Source organism: Lissotriton vulgaris, chromosome 6, assembly GCF_964263255.1.
Source record: "Lissotriton vulgaris chromosome 6, aLisVul1.2, whole genome shotgun sequence".
In the NCBI taxonomy this organism is placed as follows: domain Eukaryota; kingdom Metazoa; phylum Chordata; class Amphibia; order Caudata; family Salamandridae; genus Lissotriton; species Lissotriton vulgaris.
The window spans coordinates 101,774,843-101,801,847 of NC_141694.1; positions in this window are offsets into that span (position 1 = coordinate 101,774,843).

The window sequence follows — 27,005 nt, forward strand, 5'->3', positions numbered from 1 at the left end:
GCTTTTCGCCTCTAGCCAGAGGCTTGATCGCATGATACATTGCTTGACATAGATGAGGGTATTTAAGGAGTACAAAAAGGGGGCGGCACTGTATAGTTCTGACCTGCCTGCAATTAACCCCTTGCTAGACATTTTGTTATTCATGTTGTAGCTGGTGGAGCTAGGTTGAAAGAATAAAGGGCATAGTGCCCTAGTTTAGAAGACATTTCATGGTTGTGAAAATTTGCAAAATATATCTATTGTGCAAAGACATGCAAATTATAAATTATCTCAATATATACAAAACTGTACATTATAAAAGACAATATATTATATATATATAAACATGCATAAAAAACAATTCATTATCATTGTAGTATATACATTATTCACAATAAAGGACAAAGTGTCCCTACATTTTTTCCTTAAAATTGCATCCTAAAGTACAAATGTTATGCAGCAAAAAATTAATTGCACAAAAACTATTAAGTTTTTTGGGTTTTTTTTGTACAAAAATTACACGACCAATAAGTGAACCATATCTATATTCAACCAAGAAAACACCCTTTAGTTTCTGAAGAAAATGTTCTAATTGCATTTCATTGTAAAGAAGACAATATTCACTATATTTCATGTAAACTCCTAAACTATACCAAAAATTACTCATCTAGAATTTCCCTAAACCCTAAGTGCAAAAACTGCAAATATCTAATTTGAAATTCTTATTTTTCTGTATGTTTAAAAAAAATGATGGAAAAAAGGGAAAAGTTATGGGAGGAGGTTATACAGTATTCTTATGAATCCTCACTTAGTTAAGTTGCTGATTCCCATTGCAAGACTACAATCATTATTACAAAAAAACTCATATTGTAAAGGAGGTATAGACTCTTCAGTATATAAAACAATTATCTGTACTCAGGTATATGTTATTAGACATCTATAAACATGTGTATAAATCTTCACTCGCGTTAAGACCCCGCGGGGCCTTGCTGTCGAGCTCTATTATATACCTGGTCTCCAATAATCGGAGCCGTGCATCTCTATCTCCTCCTCTCTTAAGTGGCATTACACAGTCAATGGCATAATATGACAGGACAGAAGGGTCACTGCTGTGCAGACTTTCAATGTGGCGGGCCACCGGGTAAGTTTGGTCTTTCCCCACAATGGCCCTGATGTGCTGTAGTACCCGTTTATGCACCGGCAGGCGGGTACTGCCTATATATCGGAGATCACACGGGCACTGTAGCACATATACTGCAAATTCAGTTCTGCAGGAAATGCGTTTTTTAAGTAATACGGGCTTGGTTTTAAAAGGCACCATGTATTGTGTCTTATACACCCATTCTTGCATGCCTTGCAGACAGTGCATTTCTTGAACACTCCTCCGAGGGCGCCCCATGTATCAGAAACCGGCCTTTCGAGGAAGTTACACATTAATTTATCTCCCATCGAAGTAGATTTTCTAAAAGTGATATTAAGTTTGTTCAATACAAATTTCCCAATAACAGGGTCCCCTGAAATTAGGTTCCAATTTTTATAGAAAATTCGCCGAATCTCCTTGTGCTGTCTGCTGTATTTGATAATGACCCTGGGTTTTATCATATCTTCTTTTGCTGCCTGAACACTGGGTTTTTCTTTAATTGCTAAGGCTTCTTGTCTAGTTATAGATGCTGAACGGTTTATGGCTCTTTGGATAGTTTTAATGGAGTAGCCCGGGAAAGGAAACGTGCCTTGCTTTCTTCCTGTGCTATAATACATTATGCATCTGTACTGCTTATACGCTTGATCCGCAACATTTCCCTGAAGGGAATGCTGCTGATCAAGTGATAAGGATGCTGACTAGAGGCATGCAATACCGTATTCCCTGCGGTTGGTTTCCTATGTAACCTGGTGGCCATTCCAGCGTCTGTTATACATAATTCTGTGTCCAAAAAAAACACAGACCTAGTATCTATATGTGAGGTGAATTTCAAATTTAGGTCGTTATTATTAATCTCTCTGATAAACTCTTGTGCTTGCTCCAATGATCCTTTCCAGACCATAAATAGGTCATCAATATACCTTAGATATATAGGTATATGTTCCTGAGTAATATGTCTTGTGTTGCCGAGGACCCGCTCCTCCCACAGTCCCATATGGAGACAAACCAGACTCGGGGAGAAGCAGGCCCCCATTGCAACACCCCTAACCTGTTGGTACATTTGATTATTAAACAGGAAATAATTCTGTTCAAGACAGATCTGGATCATAGATAATAACATTTTGTTATGCGCAGAGAAATTCATAGACCTTTTGTTTAAATAAAATTCAACTGCTTTTACACCGTCAGAATGTTTGATAGACGTGTACAATGAAGTCACATCTAGTGTGATTAGCAAATAGTCAGTGTTCCAGACAACCTTGTCCAATTTTCTGATAAAATCAGAGGTGTCCTGTACATATGATTTTAAACCTTTCACCCACTCTTGAAGGAAAAAGTCTATGTATTGGGAAATATTTCAGGTCGAGCTGCTTATGGCCGAAATAATCGGTCTTCCTGGTGGCACATTTATGTCTTTATGCACTTTCGGTATCAAATAGAAAGTTGGTATAACTGGATGGTCATTTTTCATGAAGTTGTATTCATCATTAGACAATAATTTGGCGCTTCTCCATGCCATTTGTTTCTGATTTTTCTCTTGCCAGGCCGTTTTTAATGCTGTCAAGTTACTTTTCTTATAACATTTGGAGTCCAAAAGTTGACTTTCTGCCTCTGCAACATATAAATCTCTCGGCCATAAAACAATGTTGCCGCCCTTGTCTGCTTGGCGGACGATCACATTCCAATTTTTTGATTAGATTATGGTAACATTGATTTTTCTTATTAATGGCTTTGTGCTTCTTGTTGGTAATGGCATATAGTTCCTTTAAATCCTTGATGACTAACTCATGATAAACTTCCAAATTGTCATGGGTTAGAATGGGTTGGAAAGTTGATCTGGGTTTAAATGGGGTATGACTCATTGCTTGGTCTTCCGTTGAAGTTTTTAACGGTAAGTCACTTGTTGATGCCCCTTCTTGTTGTAAGCTCCAGATTTCATCAAAATCTATTCGATCTCCGACTTCTAACAATGAGGGACTCTTTGGCGTCCCTATCGTTTTTTTCTTTTTCGGTTGCAGGAGAAAGAATTTATTGAGTTTTAACTTTCTTACAAAATGATATGTGTCCATTCTCGCTTCCACGTAATTAAAGTCCGAGGGTGCGCAATATGATAACCCTAGGCCTAGGATCATCTCGTCATTGGCGGAAAGGGTAATGTCAGTAAGGTTGATAATCGATTGTTTGTTTAACTTGGGGTTTGCTTGCGGTTTGATTTGTTGCAGCAACCCCTTGCTGCTTGGTTCACATTTGGTTGCTTTGTACCTGCGGCATTTCCGCCTGGCACGCCGCTTTTGGTTGGCCCGGTGGCGTTTGTCTGTGGGCCACCTTTGACTCGAGACCTGAGTGTATCTCGTCGATCTTGACACAGGCAGCTCACTTCTTGTGCCAATGTAAGCTTCCCTGACCCCACCGTGGAGGGTCCTGCAGCTTTGTTTTCCGCCTCACTCCCCGATGTAGCACTGATATCTGTTGAGGAAATTGACACTGTTTTGTTGTCTGTATTAGTTTGTCTAGTTTTCCTCGCACGGGCTTTAACATTCTCATATTTTTTAGCATATGTGAATATTTGTCCATTCAGATAGTCGAGGCGGTCTCGCTCAAACTTAAACGCCTTGCGTTTCTTGATTATTTCCGCTTCTTTTTTTACCCTTTGCATCATTTCACTTCTGAATTTATCCGCCTGTTTACTGGGTCCCAAGTCACTTATTTCCGTCTCAAGCTGTTCAATTTCTGCCTGAATTTTTAAATAGTCACTTTCTGCGTAATGGACCAGGATTCCCAATAATTTGCCTGAGCACTCCAAGTTGGTCTCCGCCCACTCAGAGAGCATTGCAGGATCTGGAGTCTCGTAGCTTGACGCCAGACTCAATCTTAAACCTCTCGGAACTCTACCGACTTTTATGTACCGCGAGAGTGATTTATTTTGAGGTTTCCTTTTTCATGAGTTTCTCCATTTTTCTAAAGAGGTCTTTCAATGTGAACTGTGTGCTGAAACGCTAAGCCATAACGAATAATTTTAAAACGCTGATTTTAAACCGACAGGAAAGTAAAACTTTTAATTGTGTTATAGTTGATTTATAAATTATAATACACATTATCTGTGCTTAGACGCTCTCCCTAGGCGCTGCCAGGGGTTCAAAAATCGGTAAACACACAGCGCTCTGTGTTACAGCCTGCCCGCCCCGGTCCGACTCGGTATCCAATACAGTTGAGCGGAGGGCGGGACAGGTACGAGCCTGAGTGACACACTTCCGCTTTTCCGCTGTAGAACCGAGCGGTTAGCGCTCTAGCCTTGCTGCAACTGGGGCTATTTAGCCACTCGTCGGGAACAAGCGCGCAGCGATTGCGCGCAGGGGGGCACCTTTGACGCGCCGAAGACAAGCCAAAGACCTGCCCGTCTGCGCCCGTCCGCGACAGGACGGGACCAGGGGCCATGGAGGTCTTACAAAATGCCCCGCATGAACCGCTCACAAACAGGATTACCTATTCAGCACAGGTAATCAGGGATCTTCAGACAGTTGATTGTCATGGAGATACTAACTATATAGTGGAAGGGCCTTTCGCATGCCTGTATTGCAAGTCCCAGTTCTCGACCCAACTGAAGGGAAAAAGTTTTGAGAGATGCGTGATAACCCATACACCCTCTTTAAAAACTTCCAAATTCACAGGCCAAAAAAACATCCTTTGTAACGTACGCTCTCTACCTAAACACACCTCTGAAATATGGGACCTCATTTCTACGAACGAGCCTGATTTCTGTTTCATTACTGAAACTTGGCTCAAACCTCATTCCACCCCCTCCATTACTCTGGCCATTCCAACAGGATATAAAATAATCAGACTTGATAGACCTAAGAAAATAAGTGGAGGAATTGCAATTGCACATAAAAATAACATCAATTGCTCTGTTTTGGCAGAACTAAGCACCCCTGAGATTGAATTGTTGATCTTTAAAACAATTCATTCCTCTAAACAAACCAGATTGGGTGCTCTGATATATCGTCCTCCGGGACCAAGTTCAAACTTTGTCAAGATACTACTTGAAAATCTAGCACCATATGTTCACAAAGACAAAGAGTTCCTGTTAATAGGTGACTTCAACCTACACAGTGAACTCACAGAATGCAAAGAAGCACAATCATTTCTAAATGATCTCTCACTACTAGGTCTCGAACAACACAATGTGGGCCCAACTCACGTGGCAGGACATACCCTAGACCTTATAATTACAAATTTCTCCAGTGTTACATGCCTACCCCCCACACAAGTCAGCTGGACTGACCATTTTATCCTTGAGTTTAATACTCCCTATCCTGTAACCACCATCCTCAAACCTACCAACATTCCTAAAGTACGGCGGCAATGGCACAAAGTTAATGAGACCACCTTTGCAGGGAAAATTGTTCAACCCTTCTATACGGTTCCTGAAGATATTGACAATGCCGTTGATATGTTTACTAAAGCTACCAAAACAGTCATAGATGAGATAGCCCCCTTAAAACAATTTAGACCTCGACCAGCCAAAAAACAAGAGATCTGGTTCTCTGAAGAGCTCAGGAATCTAAAGCAAATAGCCAGAAAATTAGAAAAGAAATGGAGGTCCACCCATCTTGTAACTGACAGGAGACATTACTGGGATGCATTAAGCACTTATCATAAAGCAATCAGAACTGCGCTAAAAGCCCATATTACCTCCCTTATCACGGCTGCAGACAATTCCCCTAGAGTTTTATACCAGGTCTTGCAGTCCTTTACCAATCCTGCAGCATGTGAGAGTCCTGACACTTCTTCACAATTACTCTGTGACAAAATATCTCTATTTTTCTCTAACAAAATAGATATCATTTATGCGAAAATAGTCAACTCTAACAATACGTTGACTACCAATGCATATCATTTCATGATTCAGAGTTTAATAGCGGCCCCCACACCTTAGACATCTTCCCCCCTATTACTCCTAAAGATGTGTCTCTACTCACTATGCAGATTAAAAGCGGAAGTCCTGATGACATCATCCCAGCAAGACTCATGCCCACCTTGTTGGAAATTCTATCCCCCACTTTTGAAAAGCTTATCAACTATCCCTGAGTACAGGCTCCGTTCCCAAACAGTGGAAACAGGCCTTAGTTAGGCCTATTAGGAAGAACACCGCAATTCCCTGGACTGATCTATCAAATCTCAGACCAATCTCCCTGTTACCATTCTTAGGAAAGCTTACTGAGAAACATGTCAATCGTCACTTATCCAGCTACATTGAGATAGCTGGCGGCCTAGACTACTCTCAATCTGGGTTTAGGCCGAAACACAGTACAGAGTCCACCCTCCTGTCTGTTACTGACGACCTGCATATGTTTCAGGACAAAGGCTACTCTGTAATTTTGGTGTTATTAGACCTGTCCGCAGCGTTCGACACCGTGTCACACAACATCCTTATTGACCGGTTGTCGAACGTAGGGATTAAGAACAAGGCCCTTGCCTGGCTAAGGAGTTTTCTTACTGATCGCACCCAGACTGTCACCATGGGTGAATATCGATCAACAGAGGTAGAGATTACGAAAGGGGTGCCAGAGGGCTCCTGTTTGAGCCCAACACTTTTTAACATCTACGTGGCACCCCTGGCAAGAGTGATGCGCAAATTTGGTTTCATTCCCGTGTCATATGCGGATGACACGCAGCTCCTCTTCCCCTTTCAAAAACTCACCACTGAAATAAGAAACTCCTTCTCCGCTGGCATGAAAGCCGTCGCACAGTGGATGTCCACCAACTACCTACAGTGCAATGTCAACAAGACGGAAGTAATGCTGTTTGGAGATGCCAAATTACTGTGGACCCCAGACTGGTGGCCGTCTGATCTTGGTACTGTCCCAGAGCCCAAACAGATCGTTAAAAATCTGGGGATTCGTCTTGACCACGACCTTTCACTCAAACAGCATAGTAACATGGTAGCTGGCTCATGCTTTCACACCATCAGCATGATGCGCAGAATCTTTCCCCTGTTACCAAATTCTTTCAGAAAAACCCTAGTGCAAGCCCTCATACATACGCATTGACTATTGCAACGGATTGCTCCTCTCCACTAATGAAGGAGTCCTGGATAGACTCCAGGTGGTCCAGAATACGGCAGCTAAATGCCCTAAATGCCCCTCCCAGAACAGCATCAAAACCTCTCCTTGACAAACTGCATTGGTTGAGTATTCGACAAAGGGCCAAATTTAAGATATGCTGCATTATCCACAAATGCTTAAACGGACATGGCCCGACCTACCTGGAACAGAAATACACCCCCTACACTCCCTCCAGATCACTGAGATCTAGCGAAAATCTTTTGTTGGCAGTACCTCGTGTTAAAAAAACCAGACACGGAGGGAAAGCACTATCTGTTGCAGGGCCCACACTGTGGAACAAACTTCCTTTGGCCCTTAAGCTATGCACAGATCATTTAAAATTCAGGAAACAACTGAAAACTCTGCTGTTTACCGATAAAATCTAGTCCCATGCCTCTTCCTCTGCTTATCTATTGAAATCTTATTTGGCATCAAAGCGCAGAGATACTCCAGTTGGAGTCGATTCCAGCGCTATATAAACTCGTAAATAAATAAATAAATCAATGTGGGATTAGCATTTTCGGTGATGTTAGAAATCGAAAGACCTTGCGGGTTTGTCTCCCCAGCTGGGGATTTGTCAAACATACTTTCCGCCGCTTCCTCCCTTTCACGCAACATATCTGCCGACATCGTTAAGCTTGCAACACAAAGTTGTATATTACGGGTAATTAATTAAGGATTATTTCCACTGACACTGCTGCAGCCGCTTTTCCTCGAGAACCGAGTTAAATTGTGCTCAAAACAGTCTGTATTTCTCCCCACTGGTACATCCGATTAAGTCCTACCTTTCACCCGGGCTGTCTGAAACGCCGTCAGATATCTTCATTTTCTGACGGACTTGACTCCCGTTCTCCAGGCAGGCAGTTCCTTAGGTGTCTGGGGGCTGTACGCGGTGTGCTTCTCGCTGAAGCCGTTTAAGAAGTTCCGGGTTAGCGAAACAGCTGCTTCCTACCGCCAAGCCAATCCAAGAGGGAGGGGTCTGGCTTTCACCGCTGAAGCCTATCTCGGTGTTTAGAATTGCTTTCACTCCGTTCGATACCACTCGTGCAGCATCACACAGTCAAATCCAGACTGTTCACCAAACGAATAAGCCAGACCCAGAATAAGGTGCAGTGATTTTAATCCAGTTTACAAAGTAAAACCCAGCAAGCCCGCATGACGCGTTTCGCCTCTAGCCAGAGGCTTGATCACATGATACATTGCTTGACATATGAGGGTATTTAAGGAGTACAAAAAGGGGGCGGCACTGCATAGTTCTGACCTGCCTGCAATTAACCCCTTGCTAGACATTTTCTTATTTATGTTGTAGCTGGTGGAGCTAGGTTGAAAGAATAAAGGGCGTAGTGCCCTAGTTTAGAAGACATTTCATGGTCGTGAAAATGTGCAAAATATATCTATTGTGCAAAGACATGCAAATTATAAATTATCTCAATATATACAAAACTGTACATTATAAAAGACATAGAAAAATATATTATATATATAAACATGCATAAAAAACAATTCATTATCATTGTAGTATATACATTATTTACAATATATATCGAAAACAGTCCCGTCCGCTATTAACGTGGACTCAGCAGGCGCTGACCTCTCTCCCCAAGTTTCCAATCAAGATTTTAGTAAATCGCCATCACACCAAAATTATGTCAGCAGTGGTAGATTTTATTTTGCAATCGTGAAGCAAGTGCTCTCCTTGACGCATTTCACTCCGCAAGCGGAACTAGGTCACATGACGCGCCAGAAGTAGGAGTGCCATTTTAAAGTATAGTAAAAGCACTAACACCCATAGAAAAAAGGATGAAAGGCAAAGAATTAGCAGCAGGTATGGTAGCAACCAATAAAACGATGACAGGGGGATATACAAAATACAGGAAGTAAAGTGCATATGTATCAATAAAAGCATAGTGCTCCTATCCCCTATTGGTATATTGACCAAAAAATAGAAGTATAAATGATGGCAAGTGCCCAATTATCTCAAACAAAACACAATTACAGGATACACATTGAATAATTATTAGCAGTACAAAGGGGTAAAGTGCAAGTGCAAAATCCCAGCAAAATCTAATATGGTACGCTAAAAATAAAAGCATTTCAAATCGTAAAGTACTTCTTGCATGGTCACAGAATAACATTTCATAAAAATGTAATGATCAATAGATCACGTACGGCTACCTGCCCAATCCGCTAAAGTGCTGGTGCTCAATGGGTGAAAAATAAACTATATTTAAAAAAAGCTACAGTCTTGGCTAAGGTTCAGTACTGAAATCCCACAATACAAAAAATTACTGCTTAAACCTTCATCAAAATAAAATTATAGGAACCTAAAAAAACTATACATAGCAAACCAAAAGGTACTATACTACAGAAACCTATCACCAAATTCAAAAAAATCACATGATTACAGAACATTGTGCAATTTGTCGATGATGTTTAACCCATTTGGTGCTCTTGAATCTAGCAGCAAAATAAAATAGATTTCTTTTTGCCTGAGCAGTTTTTCCCGGTCACCTCCCCGTCCGGGGTTGGGGACCGAACCCAAAAGAGTGTATTGCAAATCTTTGAGTTTGTTATTATGGATAGCTTTAAAATGGCGAGCCACTGGATAGTTACTATCTGAATTTACTATGGCTCGCACGTGTTGCAGGATATGCTGATTCGCCGGCAACTTAGTGCTTCCAATGTACGAGAGATTGCATGTACAAGATAATTGATAAATAACAAACTCGCTACGACAGGTCAAATATTCATTAATGGCAATTGGTTTTTCGCAAAAAGCTGATTTATAATGCGTGCCATTCTTGGCAAATGTGCATGCACGACAAGACGTGCACTTGAAAAAACCTGTTTTCGCTAGCCAAGTGCATTTGGGTGTTAACTCAGGCATAGTTCTATCCAATGCATCTTTCATTGAGGGTGCCCTCCTAAAATTTCATGATTGGCTCAATCTTAGAAATTCGCACATTCAATTTACAATGGAATCCAGCAATGAGAAAATTCCATTCCTGGATATCTCGATTTATGTGGATAAGGATCACTTATAGACCACACTTTTAAGGAAACCTACTGAAAGAAACTCTCTGTTGCAGTATGGGAGTCACCACCCCCGTGGTCTCAAAGACAATTTGCTAGTGGGGCAGTTTCTGAGGATCAGAAGAAATTGCTCCACTCGAACAAATTATATTAAAGAATCTGAGACCCTAAATGAGTTCCTGGTTGCCCGTGGATACCCAGCACGAATGGTAAGACGGGCCAGAAAACGGGCCTGGTATAACCCTCGTGAGAGCCTGTTGAACCCTGAAACTACCAATCCAACTGAGCTTGAACGTCTCATCTGTGTTACCTCTTTCTCAACACGAAGTAATGAGATTAAACAAATCATCAATAAGAACTGGTCTCTGGTGGCTGACGAGATTAAACAACCGGACCTTCCACTACACTCCTTCAAAAGGGCCAAAAACATAAGGGATTTGGTGGTCCCTTCCTACCTGGAACCAGTAAGTCAACCGACCCTTACTACCTTATGGAACTTACCTCCTCTGGTTGGACATCACAGATGTGGCACATGCACAGCATGTGACACTACCATTCAGACAAAGACATTTGCTCATGGTGGACGTGTCTACACCTTAAAACATTACACTAATTGCAATTCGACTTGTGTAATCTACATCATTCAATGTCCATGCAGTCATGTATATGTTGGACAAACACAACAAAAAATCAAATCTCGCATCTCCTCTCATTGTAGTAGACTACGATGTAAAGTGTTAGGAGCGCCTTTGGTAGAACATTAGCAAAAGGCAGGACATATAGTGTCTGATTTAAAATGGTTGGTCATCGAGAAGGTATCTCTAGGGAGAAGAGGTGGTAATCTATTGACAATTCTGAATACACGCGAATCCAAATGGATGTCCCTTTTGGACTCCATAAAAAATGGACTAAATGAACAGGACAGTAGTCTGGCACAATTAGCAGCGCTTGGCTAATATATCCCATACCCTGCTGTCACTTGGTTATTCTACACTATCTAGTGTGTGAATACAGACACTTACATCTCTGTTGAAACATCTTTTTAATTGACAAGATAAATGTGTACATTGGACTCGTCTACACTCTCATGTTTGAGAAGTGCACGAGTTGGTCCATATTGTCATATGATATATGTCAGTATATAAGTAAGTGGCTCGTCTACACCCTCATGGTTGAGTAGTGCACAAGTTTTACATGGGTTTCCAACTACAGCCTTACATATGTGCTTTATTATTGATCAATGTAATACCAAAATATTTAACTGTCAATTGAATTGAGATTTATTTACTGTGTCAACTTATGTCTCGTGTACAACCTCCTGTGCGAGAGTTGCTCGAGCGGTTTATATGTGTTATCACTACTATTTCTATTGATATCGAAATAAGATTAGATGTATCACATTTATCATCCAACTATCCGTGCTCCCAACTAGTAACAGGTTCCACTCAGTAACTCTTCTATGTTTTCCCGGAGAGGTGGTGTAGCATTAGCCCCGCCTCCTACTTCGCGTAGTGGTGGCCTTGTCGAGCCGATAGAGGAGAGTTTCGAAGTAACTAGTTTTACCCAGTAACTCTTTTATGTCCTTCAAAAGTTGGTAAAGTAGGAGCCCTGCCCCCAACTTCGCGTAGCTGCTTCACGGAGTTGACAGAGACGAGCCGCCTAGTTAAGTGTAAGTGGTCTATACCCCCTTCCCGGAATGTATGTGTAAATCAGCCTCTGCATCTCTATAAGTGAATTCACGCGTCCCTAACAGAGTCATTTCATCCATCTAGGATTCGGTCATTTTGGCAGTCTTGTAAACAACAGCTCCAGCGCTTGATTCGAGTGCTTGATTTACGCGCCGCTGATGTCCGTTACACACGGAAATGGCTAATCCATGTGTAATCCTTTGACAGAGACGAGCCTCCGAATAAATTGTAAGTGGCCTTGAACCCTTTTCCTGGAATGTAAATTCAGCCCTTGCATTTTTTAGTAATTCCACGCGTTTCTAAATAGTCGTTTCCTCCATCAAGAATTCGGGTACAGTGGCACTCCTTTAAACTTCAGCTCCAGCGCGTGACCCGAGTGTCTGATTTAATCACCGCTGAAGTTTATTGTACACGGAAATGGCTATTTCATGTGTAATCCTTTGACAGAGACGAGCCTCCGAATAAATTGTAAGTGGCCTCGAACCCTTTTCCTGGAATGTACGTGCAAATCAGCTCTTGCATTTTTTAGTAATTCCACGCGTTTCTAAATAGTCGTTTCCTCCATCTAGGATTCGGGTATAGTGGCACTCCTTCAAACTACAGCTCCAGTGCGTGACCCGAGTGTCTGATTTAATCGCCGCTGAAGTTTATCATACACAGAAATGGCTATTTCATGTGTATTTTTCTAGTGCAACGCCATGGAAACTGGATTCTAATCACTTTAGAGGTATGCCATTTAACCTTGGTGCTCATTAGTTGTAATTATTTTTGTGCAATGTCACCAATACGTTTTTTATTAATTTCCACATTTACAGTGACCTATAACGTTTTCATCTTTTACAACGCCCTAAGAGCCAAGTTGAACGCCCCTCACCTTTGTATCCAATGTAAGTGCTTTTATAGACTGCATTGTTGGCTCCTGCTGTATTTGTCATCTGACCTAACTGATCCATTCTCCATCTATAGACAACACCTAGCTCTCTTGAGAATTGTCAATTAGGATGATAACCATGGCTCTTTGGCAGAGGCCTATGTGATTTGAATTCCCATATTCAACCTTGCAAGACAGAACAGTCCCCTTTTAATTTGGTTTACACCATACTGGTTAATCTCTCCTCTGTACTATTGAATATCGATGAGTTCGACCTTGACCACTGGTTTGGTCTTACTCACATTCCATGTTCTGAGGCCTGGCCTTGGCCCAGACCCCATGGTAAATTCTACTCAATGATTATATTGGTCATAATGTCTAGTAAGATGACGACTCTATATATATTATCCTGATTCCTGTTTTTAAATTTTACAGACAGAATTGCCCCTCGTTACTCCTCCCTTCTCCTGCACACGTCCTGATGAAGACCCCGTATAAGGATTTAACGTAGCCTACGGCTAGGGGTCGAAACGTCGACTGCCTTTCTCTTCAGACTTCCGGCACATGCCCCTGATCATTTGAAACTGTGTATGTGTCCGTTGAATGTCCACGATATAACAGTTGTTTAGTGGATGCCAAAAATGTAGGCTTTTTTGTATCAGATTTGTTTTGACTCTGAATTGCAAACTGTTATAATTCGTAATTCTTTATGACTGTGTGTACCTTTTTCTGACTTGACACCGCCCTGAGCACATTCTTTCCTCCCCTCCTTTCCTCCCCCCATTGGGGCTATCGATTAGATATGAATTTTTCTATATTGATTGTAATCCGGTATTGTAAAATAAAGGACAATACTCGTTACTAATTTGATTTATTTCCCTTGATTAATGGTTGTGTTACTCAGTGTTAGTGTGTGTTGTACATAACACGTTCTCCTTGCGGGGACCCTTCCTTACACATACCTCCTAAAAGTAATGGCCGGTGACTTGGGCAATACAGGGCCTAAAATGATGTCCGTAAGGACAATTGGCCATTCTGCATTGATAATCCGTCTTATTTTACGTTCCTGTGAACAAAAGGTGGTAATTAGGCAGACAGGGCAAATAGGGGTTGAGTCAATAGTGACTCTGTTTTTGGAGCTTGCAAATCTCTCGAGTGCATTGATGCTTTCGAGAGAACGCGGTTTAATAGATCTAATTTGTAGCCGCGCTGCAAAAACCCCTGAACAGACTCAGCTAGGCATTGGTTAGAAGTGGTTGTGTCGCTGCAGATTCTCTTTATGCGAATGAATTCGCCAAAAGGTATGCTTTTGATGGTGTGGGACGGGTGGGCACTGGGCGTGGAGAATAGAATTCCCGGCCATTGACTTCCTGTGAAGTTTTGTGTGTAACTTGCCCTGCTCAATATGTAAATGCACATCTAAAAACTCAGCCGAGCTAGAAGTAATTGAGGCAGTGAATCATAAATTACGATTGTTGATGTTGATCTCATTTACAAAGGCTTGGGCCTGTTCCTGCGAACCCTTCCAAATTACACAAATATCGTCAATGAAACGCCAGTAGTAAGCTAGATATGGTAACTACTGACGATGGACTTTGTGTAGCACGTGCTCCTCCCACCAGCCGACATGTAAACATGAATAGCTGGGGGAGAAGCACGAGCCCATAGTGACACCACGCTGTTGATGGTAGATGTTGTTGTCAAATTGGAAATGATTGTTGGTTAAACACATTTTTATCATTTCCAGCAACATAATGTTGTGGTCTCGCAGGGATGCATCGTGTGTGTCTAAAAATATTTGGTGGCTTCAAGACCTTGACAATGGTGAATACTGGTATATAAAGATTCAATGTCCATCACCAAAAAAACAGAAATCAGACCACCAATTAACATCTTTGATTTTAACTAAAAAGTCTGTAGTGTCCTTAAGGTAAGAAGGAAGTGAGGTCATGTGGGGTTGGAGAAAAAAATCAACATATTTGGACAAATTTGCATTCATACTCCCACATGCCGAAATAATAGGACGTCCAGGGACAGGGGTGACAAGCTTGTGAACTTTGGGAAGAAGGTAAAAGGTTGGGGTGATAGGATGTGTGACACTTAAAAACTTGGCCTCGTCCTTAGTAAGAAGGCCCTTTCTTTGCCATTAGTAGATGGACATTCGAGTGCAATCATTGCTTTTCAACATAGCAAATTTGGTGGTTTTGGTGTAACATGTAGAATGATCCAATTGTCTTGTGGCCTCTTTGAGATAGTCAGTTTTTGCCCGCAACACTGTGTTACCACCTTTGTCAGCATTTTTCACTATCACAGATGGATTGCCTTTAATTTTCCTAATTAAAGACATATATTGTTCATTATTGTAGTTTTGTTGTTTTTTTCTTTTTCCCAAAGTTGCCCTGTTCAAGTTCTTCAATTCAGTAATAACCCTATTGCTGAAAACATCGACTGCGTCCTTTGGCATAAGGGGTAGGAAGGTGAATTTGCCACGAAAAGGGCTGGACGCTGATTTGTTAACTGTGACTACTTGACTGACTGATGGAATTTCCTGAGAGCTCTCTTCATGAGCTAGTGTTACAAGTGATTGAAGGCCCTCAAGATTCTTGACTTGCAAAGAAGCTGTAGTTGTGGTTAAATCCAAAGTGGCAGGTTCTTTATTTTGTTGCATAGGATGAAGTTGAAAATATTTTATCAACTTTGTCTTACGAATAAACTTAAAAACATCTATGCGTGCTTGAGTGTATACAAAGTCATTTGGGGGACAATATGACAAGACCAAGGACAAAAGCTGCTCCTCTGCTTTAGATAAAACCAGGTCCGTCAAGTTAATCACAGTATTTTCTTGTTTTATTCTCATTTGTTCCAGTTCCTGCGCGTGTTGCCCCTTGATGTACCGCGCTTTGGTAATGCGCCGCCTAATACGATGCTTTTGACTGCTTCTCTGCCTTGTGGTGGATGAGGATTGCGGAGGCGCAGGGAGTACCTCCGGTTTTTGCTGACAAAATGAAGCTCGTCTATAACTGAAAAGTTAGTCAGCTCGTTAGGATCCACAGAAATAACTGATCGACTGTCATCTGACCCACTGTAAGAGGCAAGAGACAGCGTATCAGGGTCTGTGGAATCCGCAACTGTATTGGCAGGTTGTTCAACTGCAGGCCCTGATTTATGTTGTCCAGACATGGCCTTGCGTTTATAAGAATCAAACTTCCTCGCAAAAGTGAAGATGCGACCTGTGGCATAGTCGCGTTGGTCCCGTGCAAATTTATGAATTTTGCGCTCCTTTATTGATTCTTCATATTTGCTTAGACGGGCCTCTATTTCCTTTCTGGCTTTAGTAATCAAGTCAGTCTCACCTGTAGCCTCAAGTAGTCCATTGATCCGGTCTATTTCAAGAAGCAATATATATAGCAAGAATATATATTCACCTGTAGCGTGATCCTGGTCGATGCTGGCGCTCCACTTTGGGGCGGTGCGTTGTTCCCGGCAGGATCAAGCAGGTATTAATTTAAGCATAGTTCAATCCAACAATTGTATTAAAAATGCACTCACTCGGGTTTCTTGGAAGTTAAAGTGGCGACAGATTTCTTTTATGTCTCTAGGCACACAGTTACTTCCTGTTTGTCAGTGAAGTGCATTGTGGTTATTGTGGTTTTTTGATGCTTACAAAACATGTAAGTTTCAAAATTAAAGTGCTTTAGATTACGTGCATACTGTGATAATTTAAAATAACAATTTTACAATCTTACGGCGAGGCAATATCATTTCATAGACTCTGGTGTCTTAATTTAAAGGACATATGATATTTCACCACTCTCTAGTGAGTCGATATATTCACAACAAGAAGTTCTGATAATATTTGTCTCAGAATGCTCAATATAATGCTAAAGTTAATGTTTTTGGTCTTTCATTAAATATTTGTCCATTATTGTTCATTCATTCTTGCTCTCTGGTGAGCATATGTTTCTTGCCTTCAAGATATCGGGGTTTCTAAGTTCTTACATTTACTTTAAAGATGTACATAAAGTTCTTCATTTTTGTTTAACCCCCTGGGGTCTAGGGTTCTGAATCGCAATATTTGTTTAGATTCTTTTTGTCGTAGGACTTTATTTTGATCTCCTCCTCTTTCAGTTGCAGGAATTTGTTCCAGGGCCCAGTATTTCAGTGTCTCCCAATTGCTGTTATGGTCCTTTTCAATATGTCTTGCAATCGCATTCATGCGATCTTTATGGATTGTTGCACGAACATGTTCTAGAATTCTTTTCTTCACCACGAAGATAGTACTCCCTATAAATCGTGTTTGACATGAACATTCCACCATATATATCACAAACGTACTTTTGCAGGTAAGATGTTGATTTATTTTCCATTTGCTTCCATTTCTGATTTTAATTTCTTTTTTGGGGCTGGCTATTTTTACACGGCCAGAAGCCCTCCCTTTGTAGCCATGTCTTATTAGGGGTATCTTGGAAGTGACTGTGTACTATTTTGTCTCCGATGTTCCTTGCCCGTCGATAAGTTATGTTCCGGTGGTCTTCTATGATTTGTGAAAAGGAGGGTTCCAGTTTTAGAATTCCCCAGTATTTTTTCATGATTCGTGTGAATTTGTTGTTTTCGGCACTGAATGTGGTTCTCATCCTTATAGGCGCTTTGCCAAATTCTTCATCTTTCTATTTGTTGATTTTCAGGATATCTTGTCTTTCTTGGATCATAACTCTTTCCAAACTTCTTTCACCTATTTGAGTTGGATATTTTCATTTTTGGAATCTACAAATTGCCTGTTGGCTATGCTTTATGAATTCATTGTCTACTGAACAGTTGCACCCCAGGCTGAGAAATTCCCCATAGTGGATGCTCCATTTGAGGGACTCACAATGAAAACTCTCCATGCAATGTGGCATTTGTTGCAGTTTGGTTTTGGGCAATGTCGTTTGTAGAGAATTTTCTTCAATATATATTTCTGTGTCCAAAAACACAACTCTTTCTGAGCATATTTCATTTGCGAATTTTAGGTGTGTTGGACTGTTGTTCAATTTCTCAAAATAGATATCAAAATCATCTTCCGTGCCGTCCCAGATGATCAAAAGATCATCTATGAATCTCAGTCATAGGATGATCTTACTGGGAAACTCCTAATTTTCATGTCCATTTTTTGCTCAAACCAAACCATTGTCAAGTTAGCATAATTGAGTGAAAATGAAAATCCCATTGCGCATACTCTTATTTGTTTGTAGACTTGTCTATCGAATAAGAAGATGTTGTTTTCGAGGCACAATGAGGTCATTTAGTTTAACATGATATTATGTTCTTTGTACTAAATGTTTCTCTTGCCCAGGAAGTATTTACAGGCAGTAGTGCCAATTGGATGTTCGATGTTGGTGTATAAGGACACTACGTCCATAGTTATTAGTCTGAAGGAGGGTTGCCAGTTATCTCTTGTAGCTTTTGTGCAGATCTGTTGTATTTCTATGTAGGAGTTGAGATACTTTACCAGGGGAGCCAGGAAGCGATCAATGTAATCTGAGATGGGTTCCAATAAGGAAATATTTGAGACACAATTGGTCTTCCGGGTGCGTTTTGTTGATTTTTATGTATTTTTGGGAGGCAGTAGAACGTTGGTGTAGTTGGATATTTTTTATTGAGAAATTTATACTCACCATCATCCAGTAGGCCATCTTGATACCAATGCTGTAGGTGGTTACTCAATTCATTTTGAATTTCCACCATTGGATCTTTGTCTAGTTGTTGATGATATTCTTTATCCATTAGTTACCGTTTAGCTTCAGTGACATAATCCATTTTGTCCTGGTTGATGATATTGCCGCCTTTATCCACGGGTTTTATCTCAATACCTTCTTCATCCTGTAGAGTTTTTAATGCATTTAGTTGTATTTTTGTTAAATTGTTTTTACTTTTAGTTGGTGTCATCTTGTAAAGATCTTCCACTATTGCCTCATGAAAAATATCTATTTTGTTCCCTGGTGTTAAATTTGGATTATATTTTGATTTTAGTTTTAATCCACTCTCACCAGCTCCTTCCGTTGGATAGAGTCCTTCCAATTCAGATCCTGCTTCCTGTTCTTGAGTATCAGTGATTGTGCCCATTGTCATTAGTGCTGTTAGTCCTGCGGTGTCTTCCACTGGAGGGAACTTTGTGTCATTATTGAAGATGTTGGAATTGTTGTAGTATGTTTTTCTTTTTCGGCATAGATCTTCGCCAATTTAAGTTTTCTTGTGTATTTGTACAAGTCCACCCTTGTCTGTGCGAGGTCAAAGTGGGATGTAGGGCAGAAGTTTAAACCTTTTTTCAATACTTCTTCGGTGGGAGAAAGATGTCTTTGTGATAGATTGATTATATTTAGTTCTTGAGTATACATTATCGTCATTTCTATTTCCTCGGTTATCTTAAGCGGTCCTTTAACCACGTGTCCTGTTTGACTTCTTCTCTGGCCTCTTTGGCCTTGTCTAGTCTTCCTCTCCCGCCTCTGCCCCGGCCTCTCCCACCACCTCTTTTTGGCTGATTGTTTTTGTTTTGCTGTTCGAAGGCCAGTCTCATTTCTGTTAAAAAAGTGGTCTTTTTTCTCTGTTCTCTCATCTCAAACAATAATGGACAAATATTGAATGAAAGACCAAACGCATTAACTTTAGCATCATATTGAGCATTCTGAGACAAATATTATCAGAACTACTTGTTGTGAATATATCGACTCACTAGAGAGTGGTGAAATATCAAATGTCATTTAAATTAAGACACCAGAGTCTATGAAATGATATTGCCTCGCTGTAAAATTGTAAAATTGTAAAATTGTTATTTTAAATGATCACAGTATGCACGTAATCCAAAGCACTTTAATTTTGAAACTTACATGTTTTGTAAGCATCATAAAACCACAATAACCACAATGCACTTCACTGACAAACAGGAAGTAACTGTGTGCCTAGAGACATAAAAGAAATCTGTCTTATGTGATGAATATCCCGTGAACAAGCCTTATATGAAGGTGAAACGCGTTGGGTAGGACAAGCTTGCAATAAAGCCGCTTTAACTTCCAAGAAACCCGAGTGAGTGCGTTTTTAATACAATCGTTGGATTGAACTATTGAACTATGCTTATATATATATATATATATATGTATATATATATATATATATATATAAATATATAAGATTTCCTATGGTAGCCAATCCTAAATATAACTACCTACTGGCGACCGCCAGTAGGTAATATATTGAATATATATATATATATATATATATATATATATATATATATATATATATATATATATATATATATATATATATATCCACATTTTCACTTTTTACCCATTTAGAAGAGCCATCATGCAGGTAGGTAAAGTAATCTTCGTTTTATTTTGCAAGGAAACAGCGCAGTGGAAAGAAACAAAGTCCAAATTCATTCATAAGCCTGACGCGTTTCATGCTGCCTTAGCATTTCCTCAGAGGCTTCAGATTCAAACACTGCGTGAGGCACCGGCATCTTTTGTAATCCTTAACACCTGCCACAGTGGGCGTTGGCTCTCCCAGAGCCTGCTGGTATTAGTAGTGCCGTAAATCTTGCTCTAGTGAGCTGCCATTTCACAATGTACCAATTCGAAAAATATTAAAACCACAGTGGGTCTGGAAAATGTCACACTCCATCTGGGCTGCAAATGACACCTTGCAACACGACCTTCCTGCCCTTCATGCTGCTTGTCAAGTAACTGCAGCTCGGTCCACTTCTATGTGGCAGGGCTCTTCCACGACCGGGAACAGCCGTCAAAAATCCACATTCTCACTTTTTACCCATTTAGAAGAGCCATCATGCAGGTAGGTAAAGTAATCTTCGTTTTATTTTGCAAGGAAACAGTGCAGTGGAAAGAAACAAAGTCCAAATTCATTCATAAGCCTGACGCGTTTCATGCTGCCTTAGCATTTCCTCAGAGGCTTCAGATTCAAACACTGCGTGAGGCACCGGCATCTTTTGTAATCCTTAACACCTGCCACAGTGGGCGTTGGCTCTCCCAGAGCCTGCTGGTATTAGTAGTGCCGTAAATCTTGCTCCAGTGAGCTGCCATTTCACAATGTACCAATTCGAAAAATATTAAAACCACAGTGGGTCTGGAAAATGTCACACTCCATCTGGGCTGCAAATGACACCTTGCAACACGACCTTCCTGCCCTTCATGCTGCTTGTCAAGTAACTGCAGCTATATGTATATATATATATATATTCAATATATTACCTACTGGCGGTCGCCAGTAGGTAGTTATATTTAGGATTGGCTACCATAGGAAATCCGCAACATTCTATTGGGAATAACTCTGGCGGCTTTTGAGGAATTTGTGTGTAATTTTCCAAAATTTTGGCCAGCTCCGCTGCACTCCTTCCCTGAAAGTTTTGGGGGGATTCATGAAGTGGGGGCTGAGAAAAAAGGGGGGTCCCAAAACGTGTTTTCTCCATGTTAATTTCCATGGACGGTCTGACAAGTCTACAGCCCGAACCGCTTAACGGAATTACGCCAAACTTGGCAAAATTGTAGGGACTGGTACACAGATGTGCCTTTGCTATGTTTGGTGAAAATTGCTCCAGTGGTTTTTTAGAAAATTAACTTCAAAAACACATATGTATCTATAGGCGCTCTGCGGGCGCTCACCGGTACGCGTACCCGGGAGCGCACCCGGCGCGCCACGGGAGTGCGCGAACGGAAAGGTGATTGGTTGTCGGTTGTCTTTCAACATTCTAAACAGTCTGGAGAGTCCGCTGTCTTGTGTCTTGGTAGAATTGAGACACAAGAGGTCAAAAAGAAAGGGGGAAATAATTAAAAGGGGGCAGAGTAGACACCCCCTGACCCCCTAGGTTTTCTGAGGGGGGCCTAGAAGGACCCTGAAGGGCAAAAAACACTTTTTTTTATATATATATTTTTGCGGGGTAAGCGCTGGGTGCGTTCCCTGGCACGCTCTCCGGTAGGCGCACCCTGAGCGCACCACGGGGAAAAACTCTGTTTCATTTTTTAAAGAATACAGTTCTTTGATGAGAATTGGAGGTAGTTCTGAAAATAACTTTTTTTCTTCTTTTTTCTTTTTTTTGAACAAAAACAAAAACAGGGAATGGGAAACTGCTCAACAGGAGCAAAATCAAAAAATCAAAATTAGGGCTGGGGATGGCAGCAGTGGTTCTCTATTGCTCGAACCATGAGCATAACACTTTGTTCCCTATAACAAAGTAGCTGATCACATTTTCTGCATTTAATTGTTGCATCATTAAAAGCATGCTGAATATTGGGGATCAGCTGGTTTGGTCGCCCCCTCACTGTTGATGAAGTTGCTCCTCCAGTTGAGGTAGAAGCACCGTCCCCTGGAGCCTCTTGTGCAAGAGCCCTTACACTCTCTCGGGCATAGATCTGAGGGTGCCTCCTCTCGACGTGCCGGATCATAGTAGAATTTCCAAAGGAATATTTTTGGAAGGGTCCCCCCGTGACAAGACAGTTTGACAAATTCTATACTCCACTTTTGGAGCATTTACTTTTTTTTGGTCTGCTGGAATTGAAAACAAATCCCAGATAAAATGCTCCTTTTTTTTAGGCTGTGGAAACTCTTCATCTAAAAATCTATCTGGGTCATCACTGCTACTGGATTCTCTGACAGCCATGGTAATCCAACAAAGATCCAAGAGCAAAAAGACAGGTCTTGCAGTCACAAACGTGAAAGAAGAAGTGAAGGAAATGGGTGGGGATTTCATTCTTTGTAAAAAAAACTGTTAGCAACCAATTAAAAGTGTTATTTTAAGGTCATATGACTTGACCCGCTTACGCTGCGCGCTCCGGAGCACTTCCGGGGGCGCTTTGGCGGCTCGAACGTAGGCGCTTCCAGGGGCGCTTACGCTGCGTGCTTGAGTGAGGTTTTGCTAGCTGTACGGAAATGCAAAATCATTTTCATTTCAAAAATTAAAAATACTGCTTTTTTAAGTATGGTACTGAATGTCTTGCATTATAATTTAGTTTTCATACATATTTTTTTTTTACGAAGGCAGAATTAGCGCTCTCGCTATGCTCTCGGAAGAGCTCACCAGTGCGCTCACCGGGAGCGCTACAAGACAAAATGATACGGGTAAGCTCACCGGTGCGCGCACCCTGAGCGCACCAGGAAAATATGATTAAAAAAAAATATATATATATATATACATTGAAAACATTTTTGATATCACAAAAAAATAGTTATAAAAAACAGCTTAAAAAAAAACGGAGGTTAAAAAAAAAGATAAACAAAGGAATTAGCTTTTAAAAAAACTATGAAATTCAGTGAAAAAACCATAGGTTTCACAAACGTTACAGTTAGGAATTAGCTTTTAAAAAACCTTTAAAATTCAATGAAAAAACCATAGGTTTCAAAAAAGTTATAGTTAGCAGAACATTTTACTCATACAAAACCATTGAGATTCCCACGTTATAGTTAGTTGGACTCACTATAACTTGCGCGCCCGCAATCCACTGCTGATGATGTCACATATTACATCATTCATGACATGGTCAGTGCCATCACTGATGACATCACTGATGACATCTCAAATGACATCACTGATGACATCATCCATGTGATAATACAATACACATCCTCACACTCTAATCTAACTTATGATACACCCAGTGTAAAATACAAACTACCATTCCTAAAACCATTGACACAGTAAAAGCACATACCACATACGCACTCACTGATTTCTAGGTCTACACACACATCTACTCATTCACCCGTACAATCTTTCATACATACAGTCACTCATCAATACAAGACCAACATATGCACTCATACACCTATAGAGAGACTCACACACTGCCACTCATCCATGAAGTTACTCACACACCTAGTCAGTCAAGTAAAGAATCAATCACACTCCCATTTCCAAAACTATACAGTTATGCACACAAAACCTTCCTTATTTAAATATAGACTAAAACATACTTACTACCTTTTACAATCACTGATATAAGTACATATTGATAGATACAGTCACTTATGCAAGCACAGGCTGTTATATATAGTCATTTATATATGACAACTCTCACATGCACTGTGTTTTACATATGTACTTACTTGGACATGTAGCACTGAGATATCCATTCACTCACCAACAAACCCATGCACACAGTCAACTGCCCATACAGCTGTTTCCACATGCACTCTTGAACTCATACACCTAGTGAATCAACTGCTCACACATCTATGCACAGAGTCACACACCTCCCAACCACCCACACACACACTCAGTCTCCCATTCAAATACTTGGGCAACCAATCAATAACCCATATAGCCACTCATATAGCTACTGATCAACACATGCAGCAGCTTACACAACAACAGACATACTGATGCACACATTCTAACAATATAGTCACTAACCCATGCATTCAGAAAGACACATTTAATCTCCTACTCAACCAGTCAGTCACGCACCTACCTAGTGAGGTAGTGTGGCTCACTGGTTAGAGGTGGCAGACCCGAGAGCAGAGGACGGCCCGGGACCAGGGTTCGATTCCCGGCGCGGCAGGTTTCTGGACCAGGGTCAGCGGACTCAATAATTCTCTCGCCTCGGTGCCCACTCTGATCAGCGATCACACTCGGCAACTCTGGGCATTAGCTTGCCTCATCTTCACTAACGGCCCCACCAGACCGCCGGGGATGCCTGGTCTCACCCTGGAGATACCCATTAAGGGACCATCTCTCAGGGAAGCCAGGAAGGGTTTCGCAGCTGTCGAAGCGCGGAGATACTCCCCCGGGAGTGATTCTAGCGCTATATAAACACGCAAATTAAATTAAATTAAAATACTAAATCCATTATCCAAACACTCATACATACACTCATTCTACAATATGTTAAACACATTATTGACTTTCAGGAACACACATTTAGTGGATGACGTCATCAGTGATGTCACTGACCATGTCATGAATGATGTAATACGTGACATCATCAGCAGTGGATTGCGGGCACGCAAGTTATAGTGAGTCCAACTAACTATAACGTGGGAATCTCAATGGTTTTGTATGAGTAAAATGTTCTGCTAGCTATAACTTTTTCGAAACCTATGGTTTTTTCATTGAATTTTAAAGGTTTTTTTAAAAGCTAATTCCTAACTATAAAGTTTGTGAAACCTATGGTTTTTTCACTGAATATATATATATATATATATATATATATATATATATATATATATATATATATATATATATATATATATATATATATATATATTCAATATATTACCTACTGGCGGTTGCCAGTAGGTAGTTATATTTAGGATTGGCTACCATAGGAAATCTTATATATTTATATATATATATATATACATATATATATATATATATATATATATAAGCATAGTTCAATAGTTCAATCCAACGATTGTATTAAAAACGCACTCACTCGGGTTTCTTGGAAGTTAAAGCGGCTTTATTGCAAGCTTGTCCTACCCAACGCGTTTCACCTTCATATAAGGCTATATATATATAATACAGCTCCTTCTCCAATTTAGTAGAAAGTACTCGGACACTCCAACATGTTTCAAATAAAGTTTTAATGGCATAAAAGGACACATTTTGGCTTTACGCCTTGTTCACAGCCAAAATAAACAAACTTTGCATTTGCCATTTTTAATGTTTCACAATATTAACATCAACGACTTCACCCACATCTATTGATTAAAGCAGTGTGAAATACAGCAGCCATTTTAACACAGTTAATCATCCATAGTTTCTATAATAATTAGTGTGTTATTACTGTTTTATAATTCATCTAGGGGGCGTGGCTTGGATGCCGAGGAAGATGGCGGTTTAGAGCGTCTCTCCTCCCGTCACGAGCTCTCTCATCAAGAATTGGGACGTTTTTGCCCGTCTGCAAAACCGATGTGACCGCAGATTCGGAGTCCGGAATGCGGTGAGCTGCTATATATGGCTGAGACGGCACCAGATCTGAAGTTACACCGAGCGGGACCCCGGATGTCCCATGCCGCACCGTGAATGAAGGATCGAAGGCGGGACATTGAACAAACACCGAAGGGGCAGTGGTGTCTGCAACCACTCGGCGTGACTGGCATACCCTGAAGCGGGTGGTGCACAGGCGAGAATTGAGTCCCCGACCCAGGACCACGGACCCGTGAGTAAAGTCCGATCGGCCATGTGGGGTCCCAGGGCTTCAACTGCCTTAACCAAGATGGCGGCCGCCACTTTGCACTGCCGAGAAACGATAGGGAGTGACTGTTAACACACTTTTAACACGGCTGATCTCCTCAATGAGCCGCATGAAGAGCAATGCTGACAGTTTTATTAGCCTCTGTGAAAGAAAGGGCACATATTCCTGCTCTGGCAAGAGGGGTTTAATGCATCTGTGCTATGTGCCTGAAAAGCCTGTTATCAGACTAAAGTGACCTCTCCTGTGATATCACATGTACACCTTAAATGAATCTATGTGACACCCTGCACTTCAGGACCTTCCTGGTGGCGCACCACACCTATTGAGTACTCTGGGAGCTAACTTTCCATTTTCCTCTGCCGATCTGCCTTCACTCATCTACCTGCATCGGCGCAATTGCGCCTGCGTTGCTCATAAGACCGTTATCTAATCTACCCCACGTGCTTGCCGGGGAAGACTTTCAAGGCTCCACCTAAGGCTCTAAAGATTCACGATGGATACCAAAGATCAGGGCACCCTTAAAAGACTTAAATCGGATCACTCGAACCCGGGGTCACCAAACAAAACAAAGAAAGTTACTACAGAAGCGCTCAACATGATTCTGAATAGGCTGGATGAAGTAAAGGATCTAGCCAAGGTCACTAAGGAGGAAGTGGTGGCAATCCGTCAAGATATCAGAGACACTAATGCGCGTCTGACAGAAACGGAATCCAGGATTAGTTGTTTGGAAGATATAGAGGTTAAGACCTCTGCGGCTCTGAAACACCTACACATTTCCTCCGACCAAACTACTAAAAGACTGGCCGAGTTGGAAGGTAGAAATAGTAGAGGGAACCTACGCATTTTTGGGGTCCCGGAGGGGTCCGAAGATTCAGAGGGGTCGTGTATTCAGTTCTTGGAATCATGGTTTGCTAAAGCCACGAACCTGACTTTTGCCAAGCCTCTAGAATTAGACAGAGCGCACAGAGTGCCAGGAAGAATCACTAAGACGCAAAAAGGTCC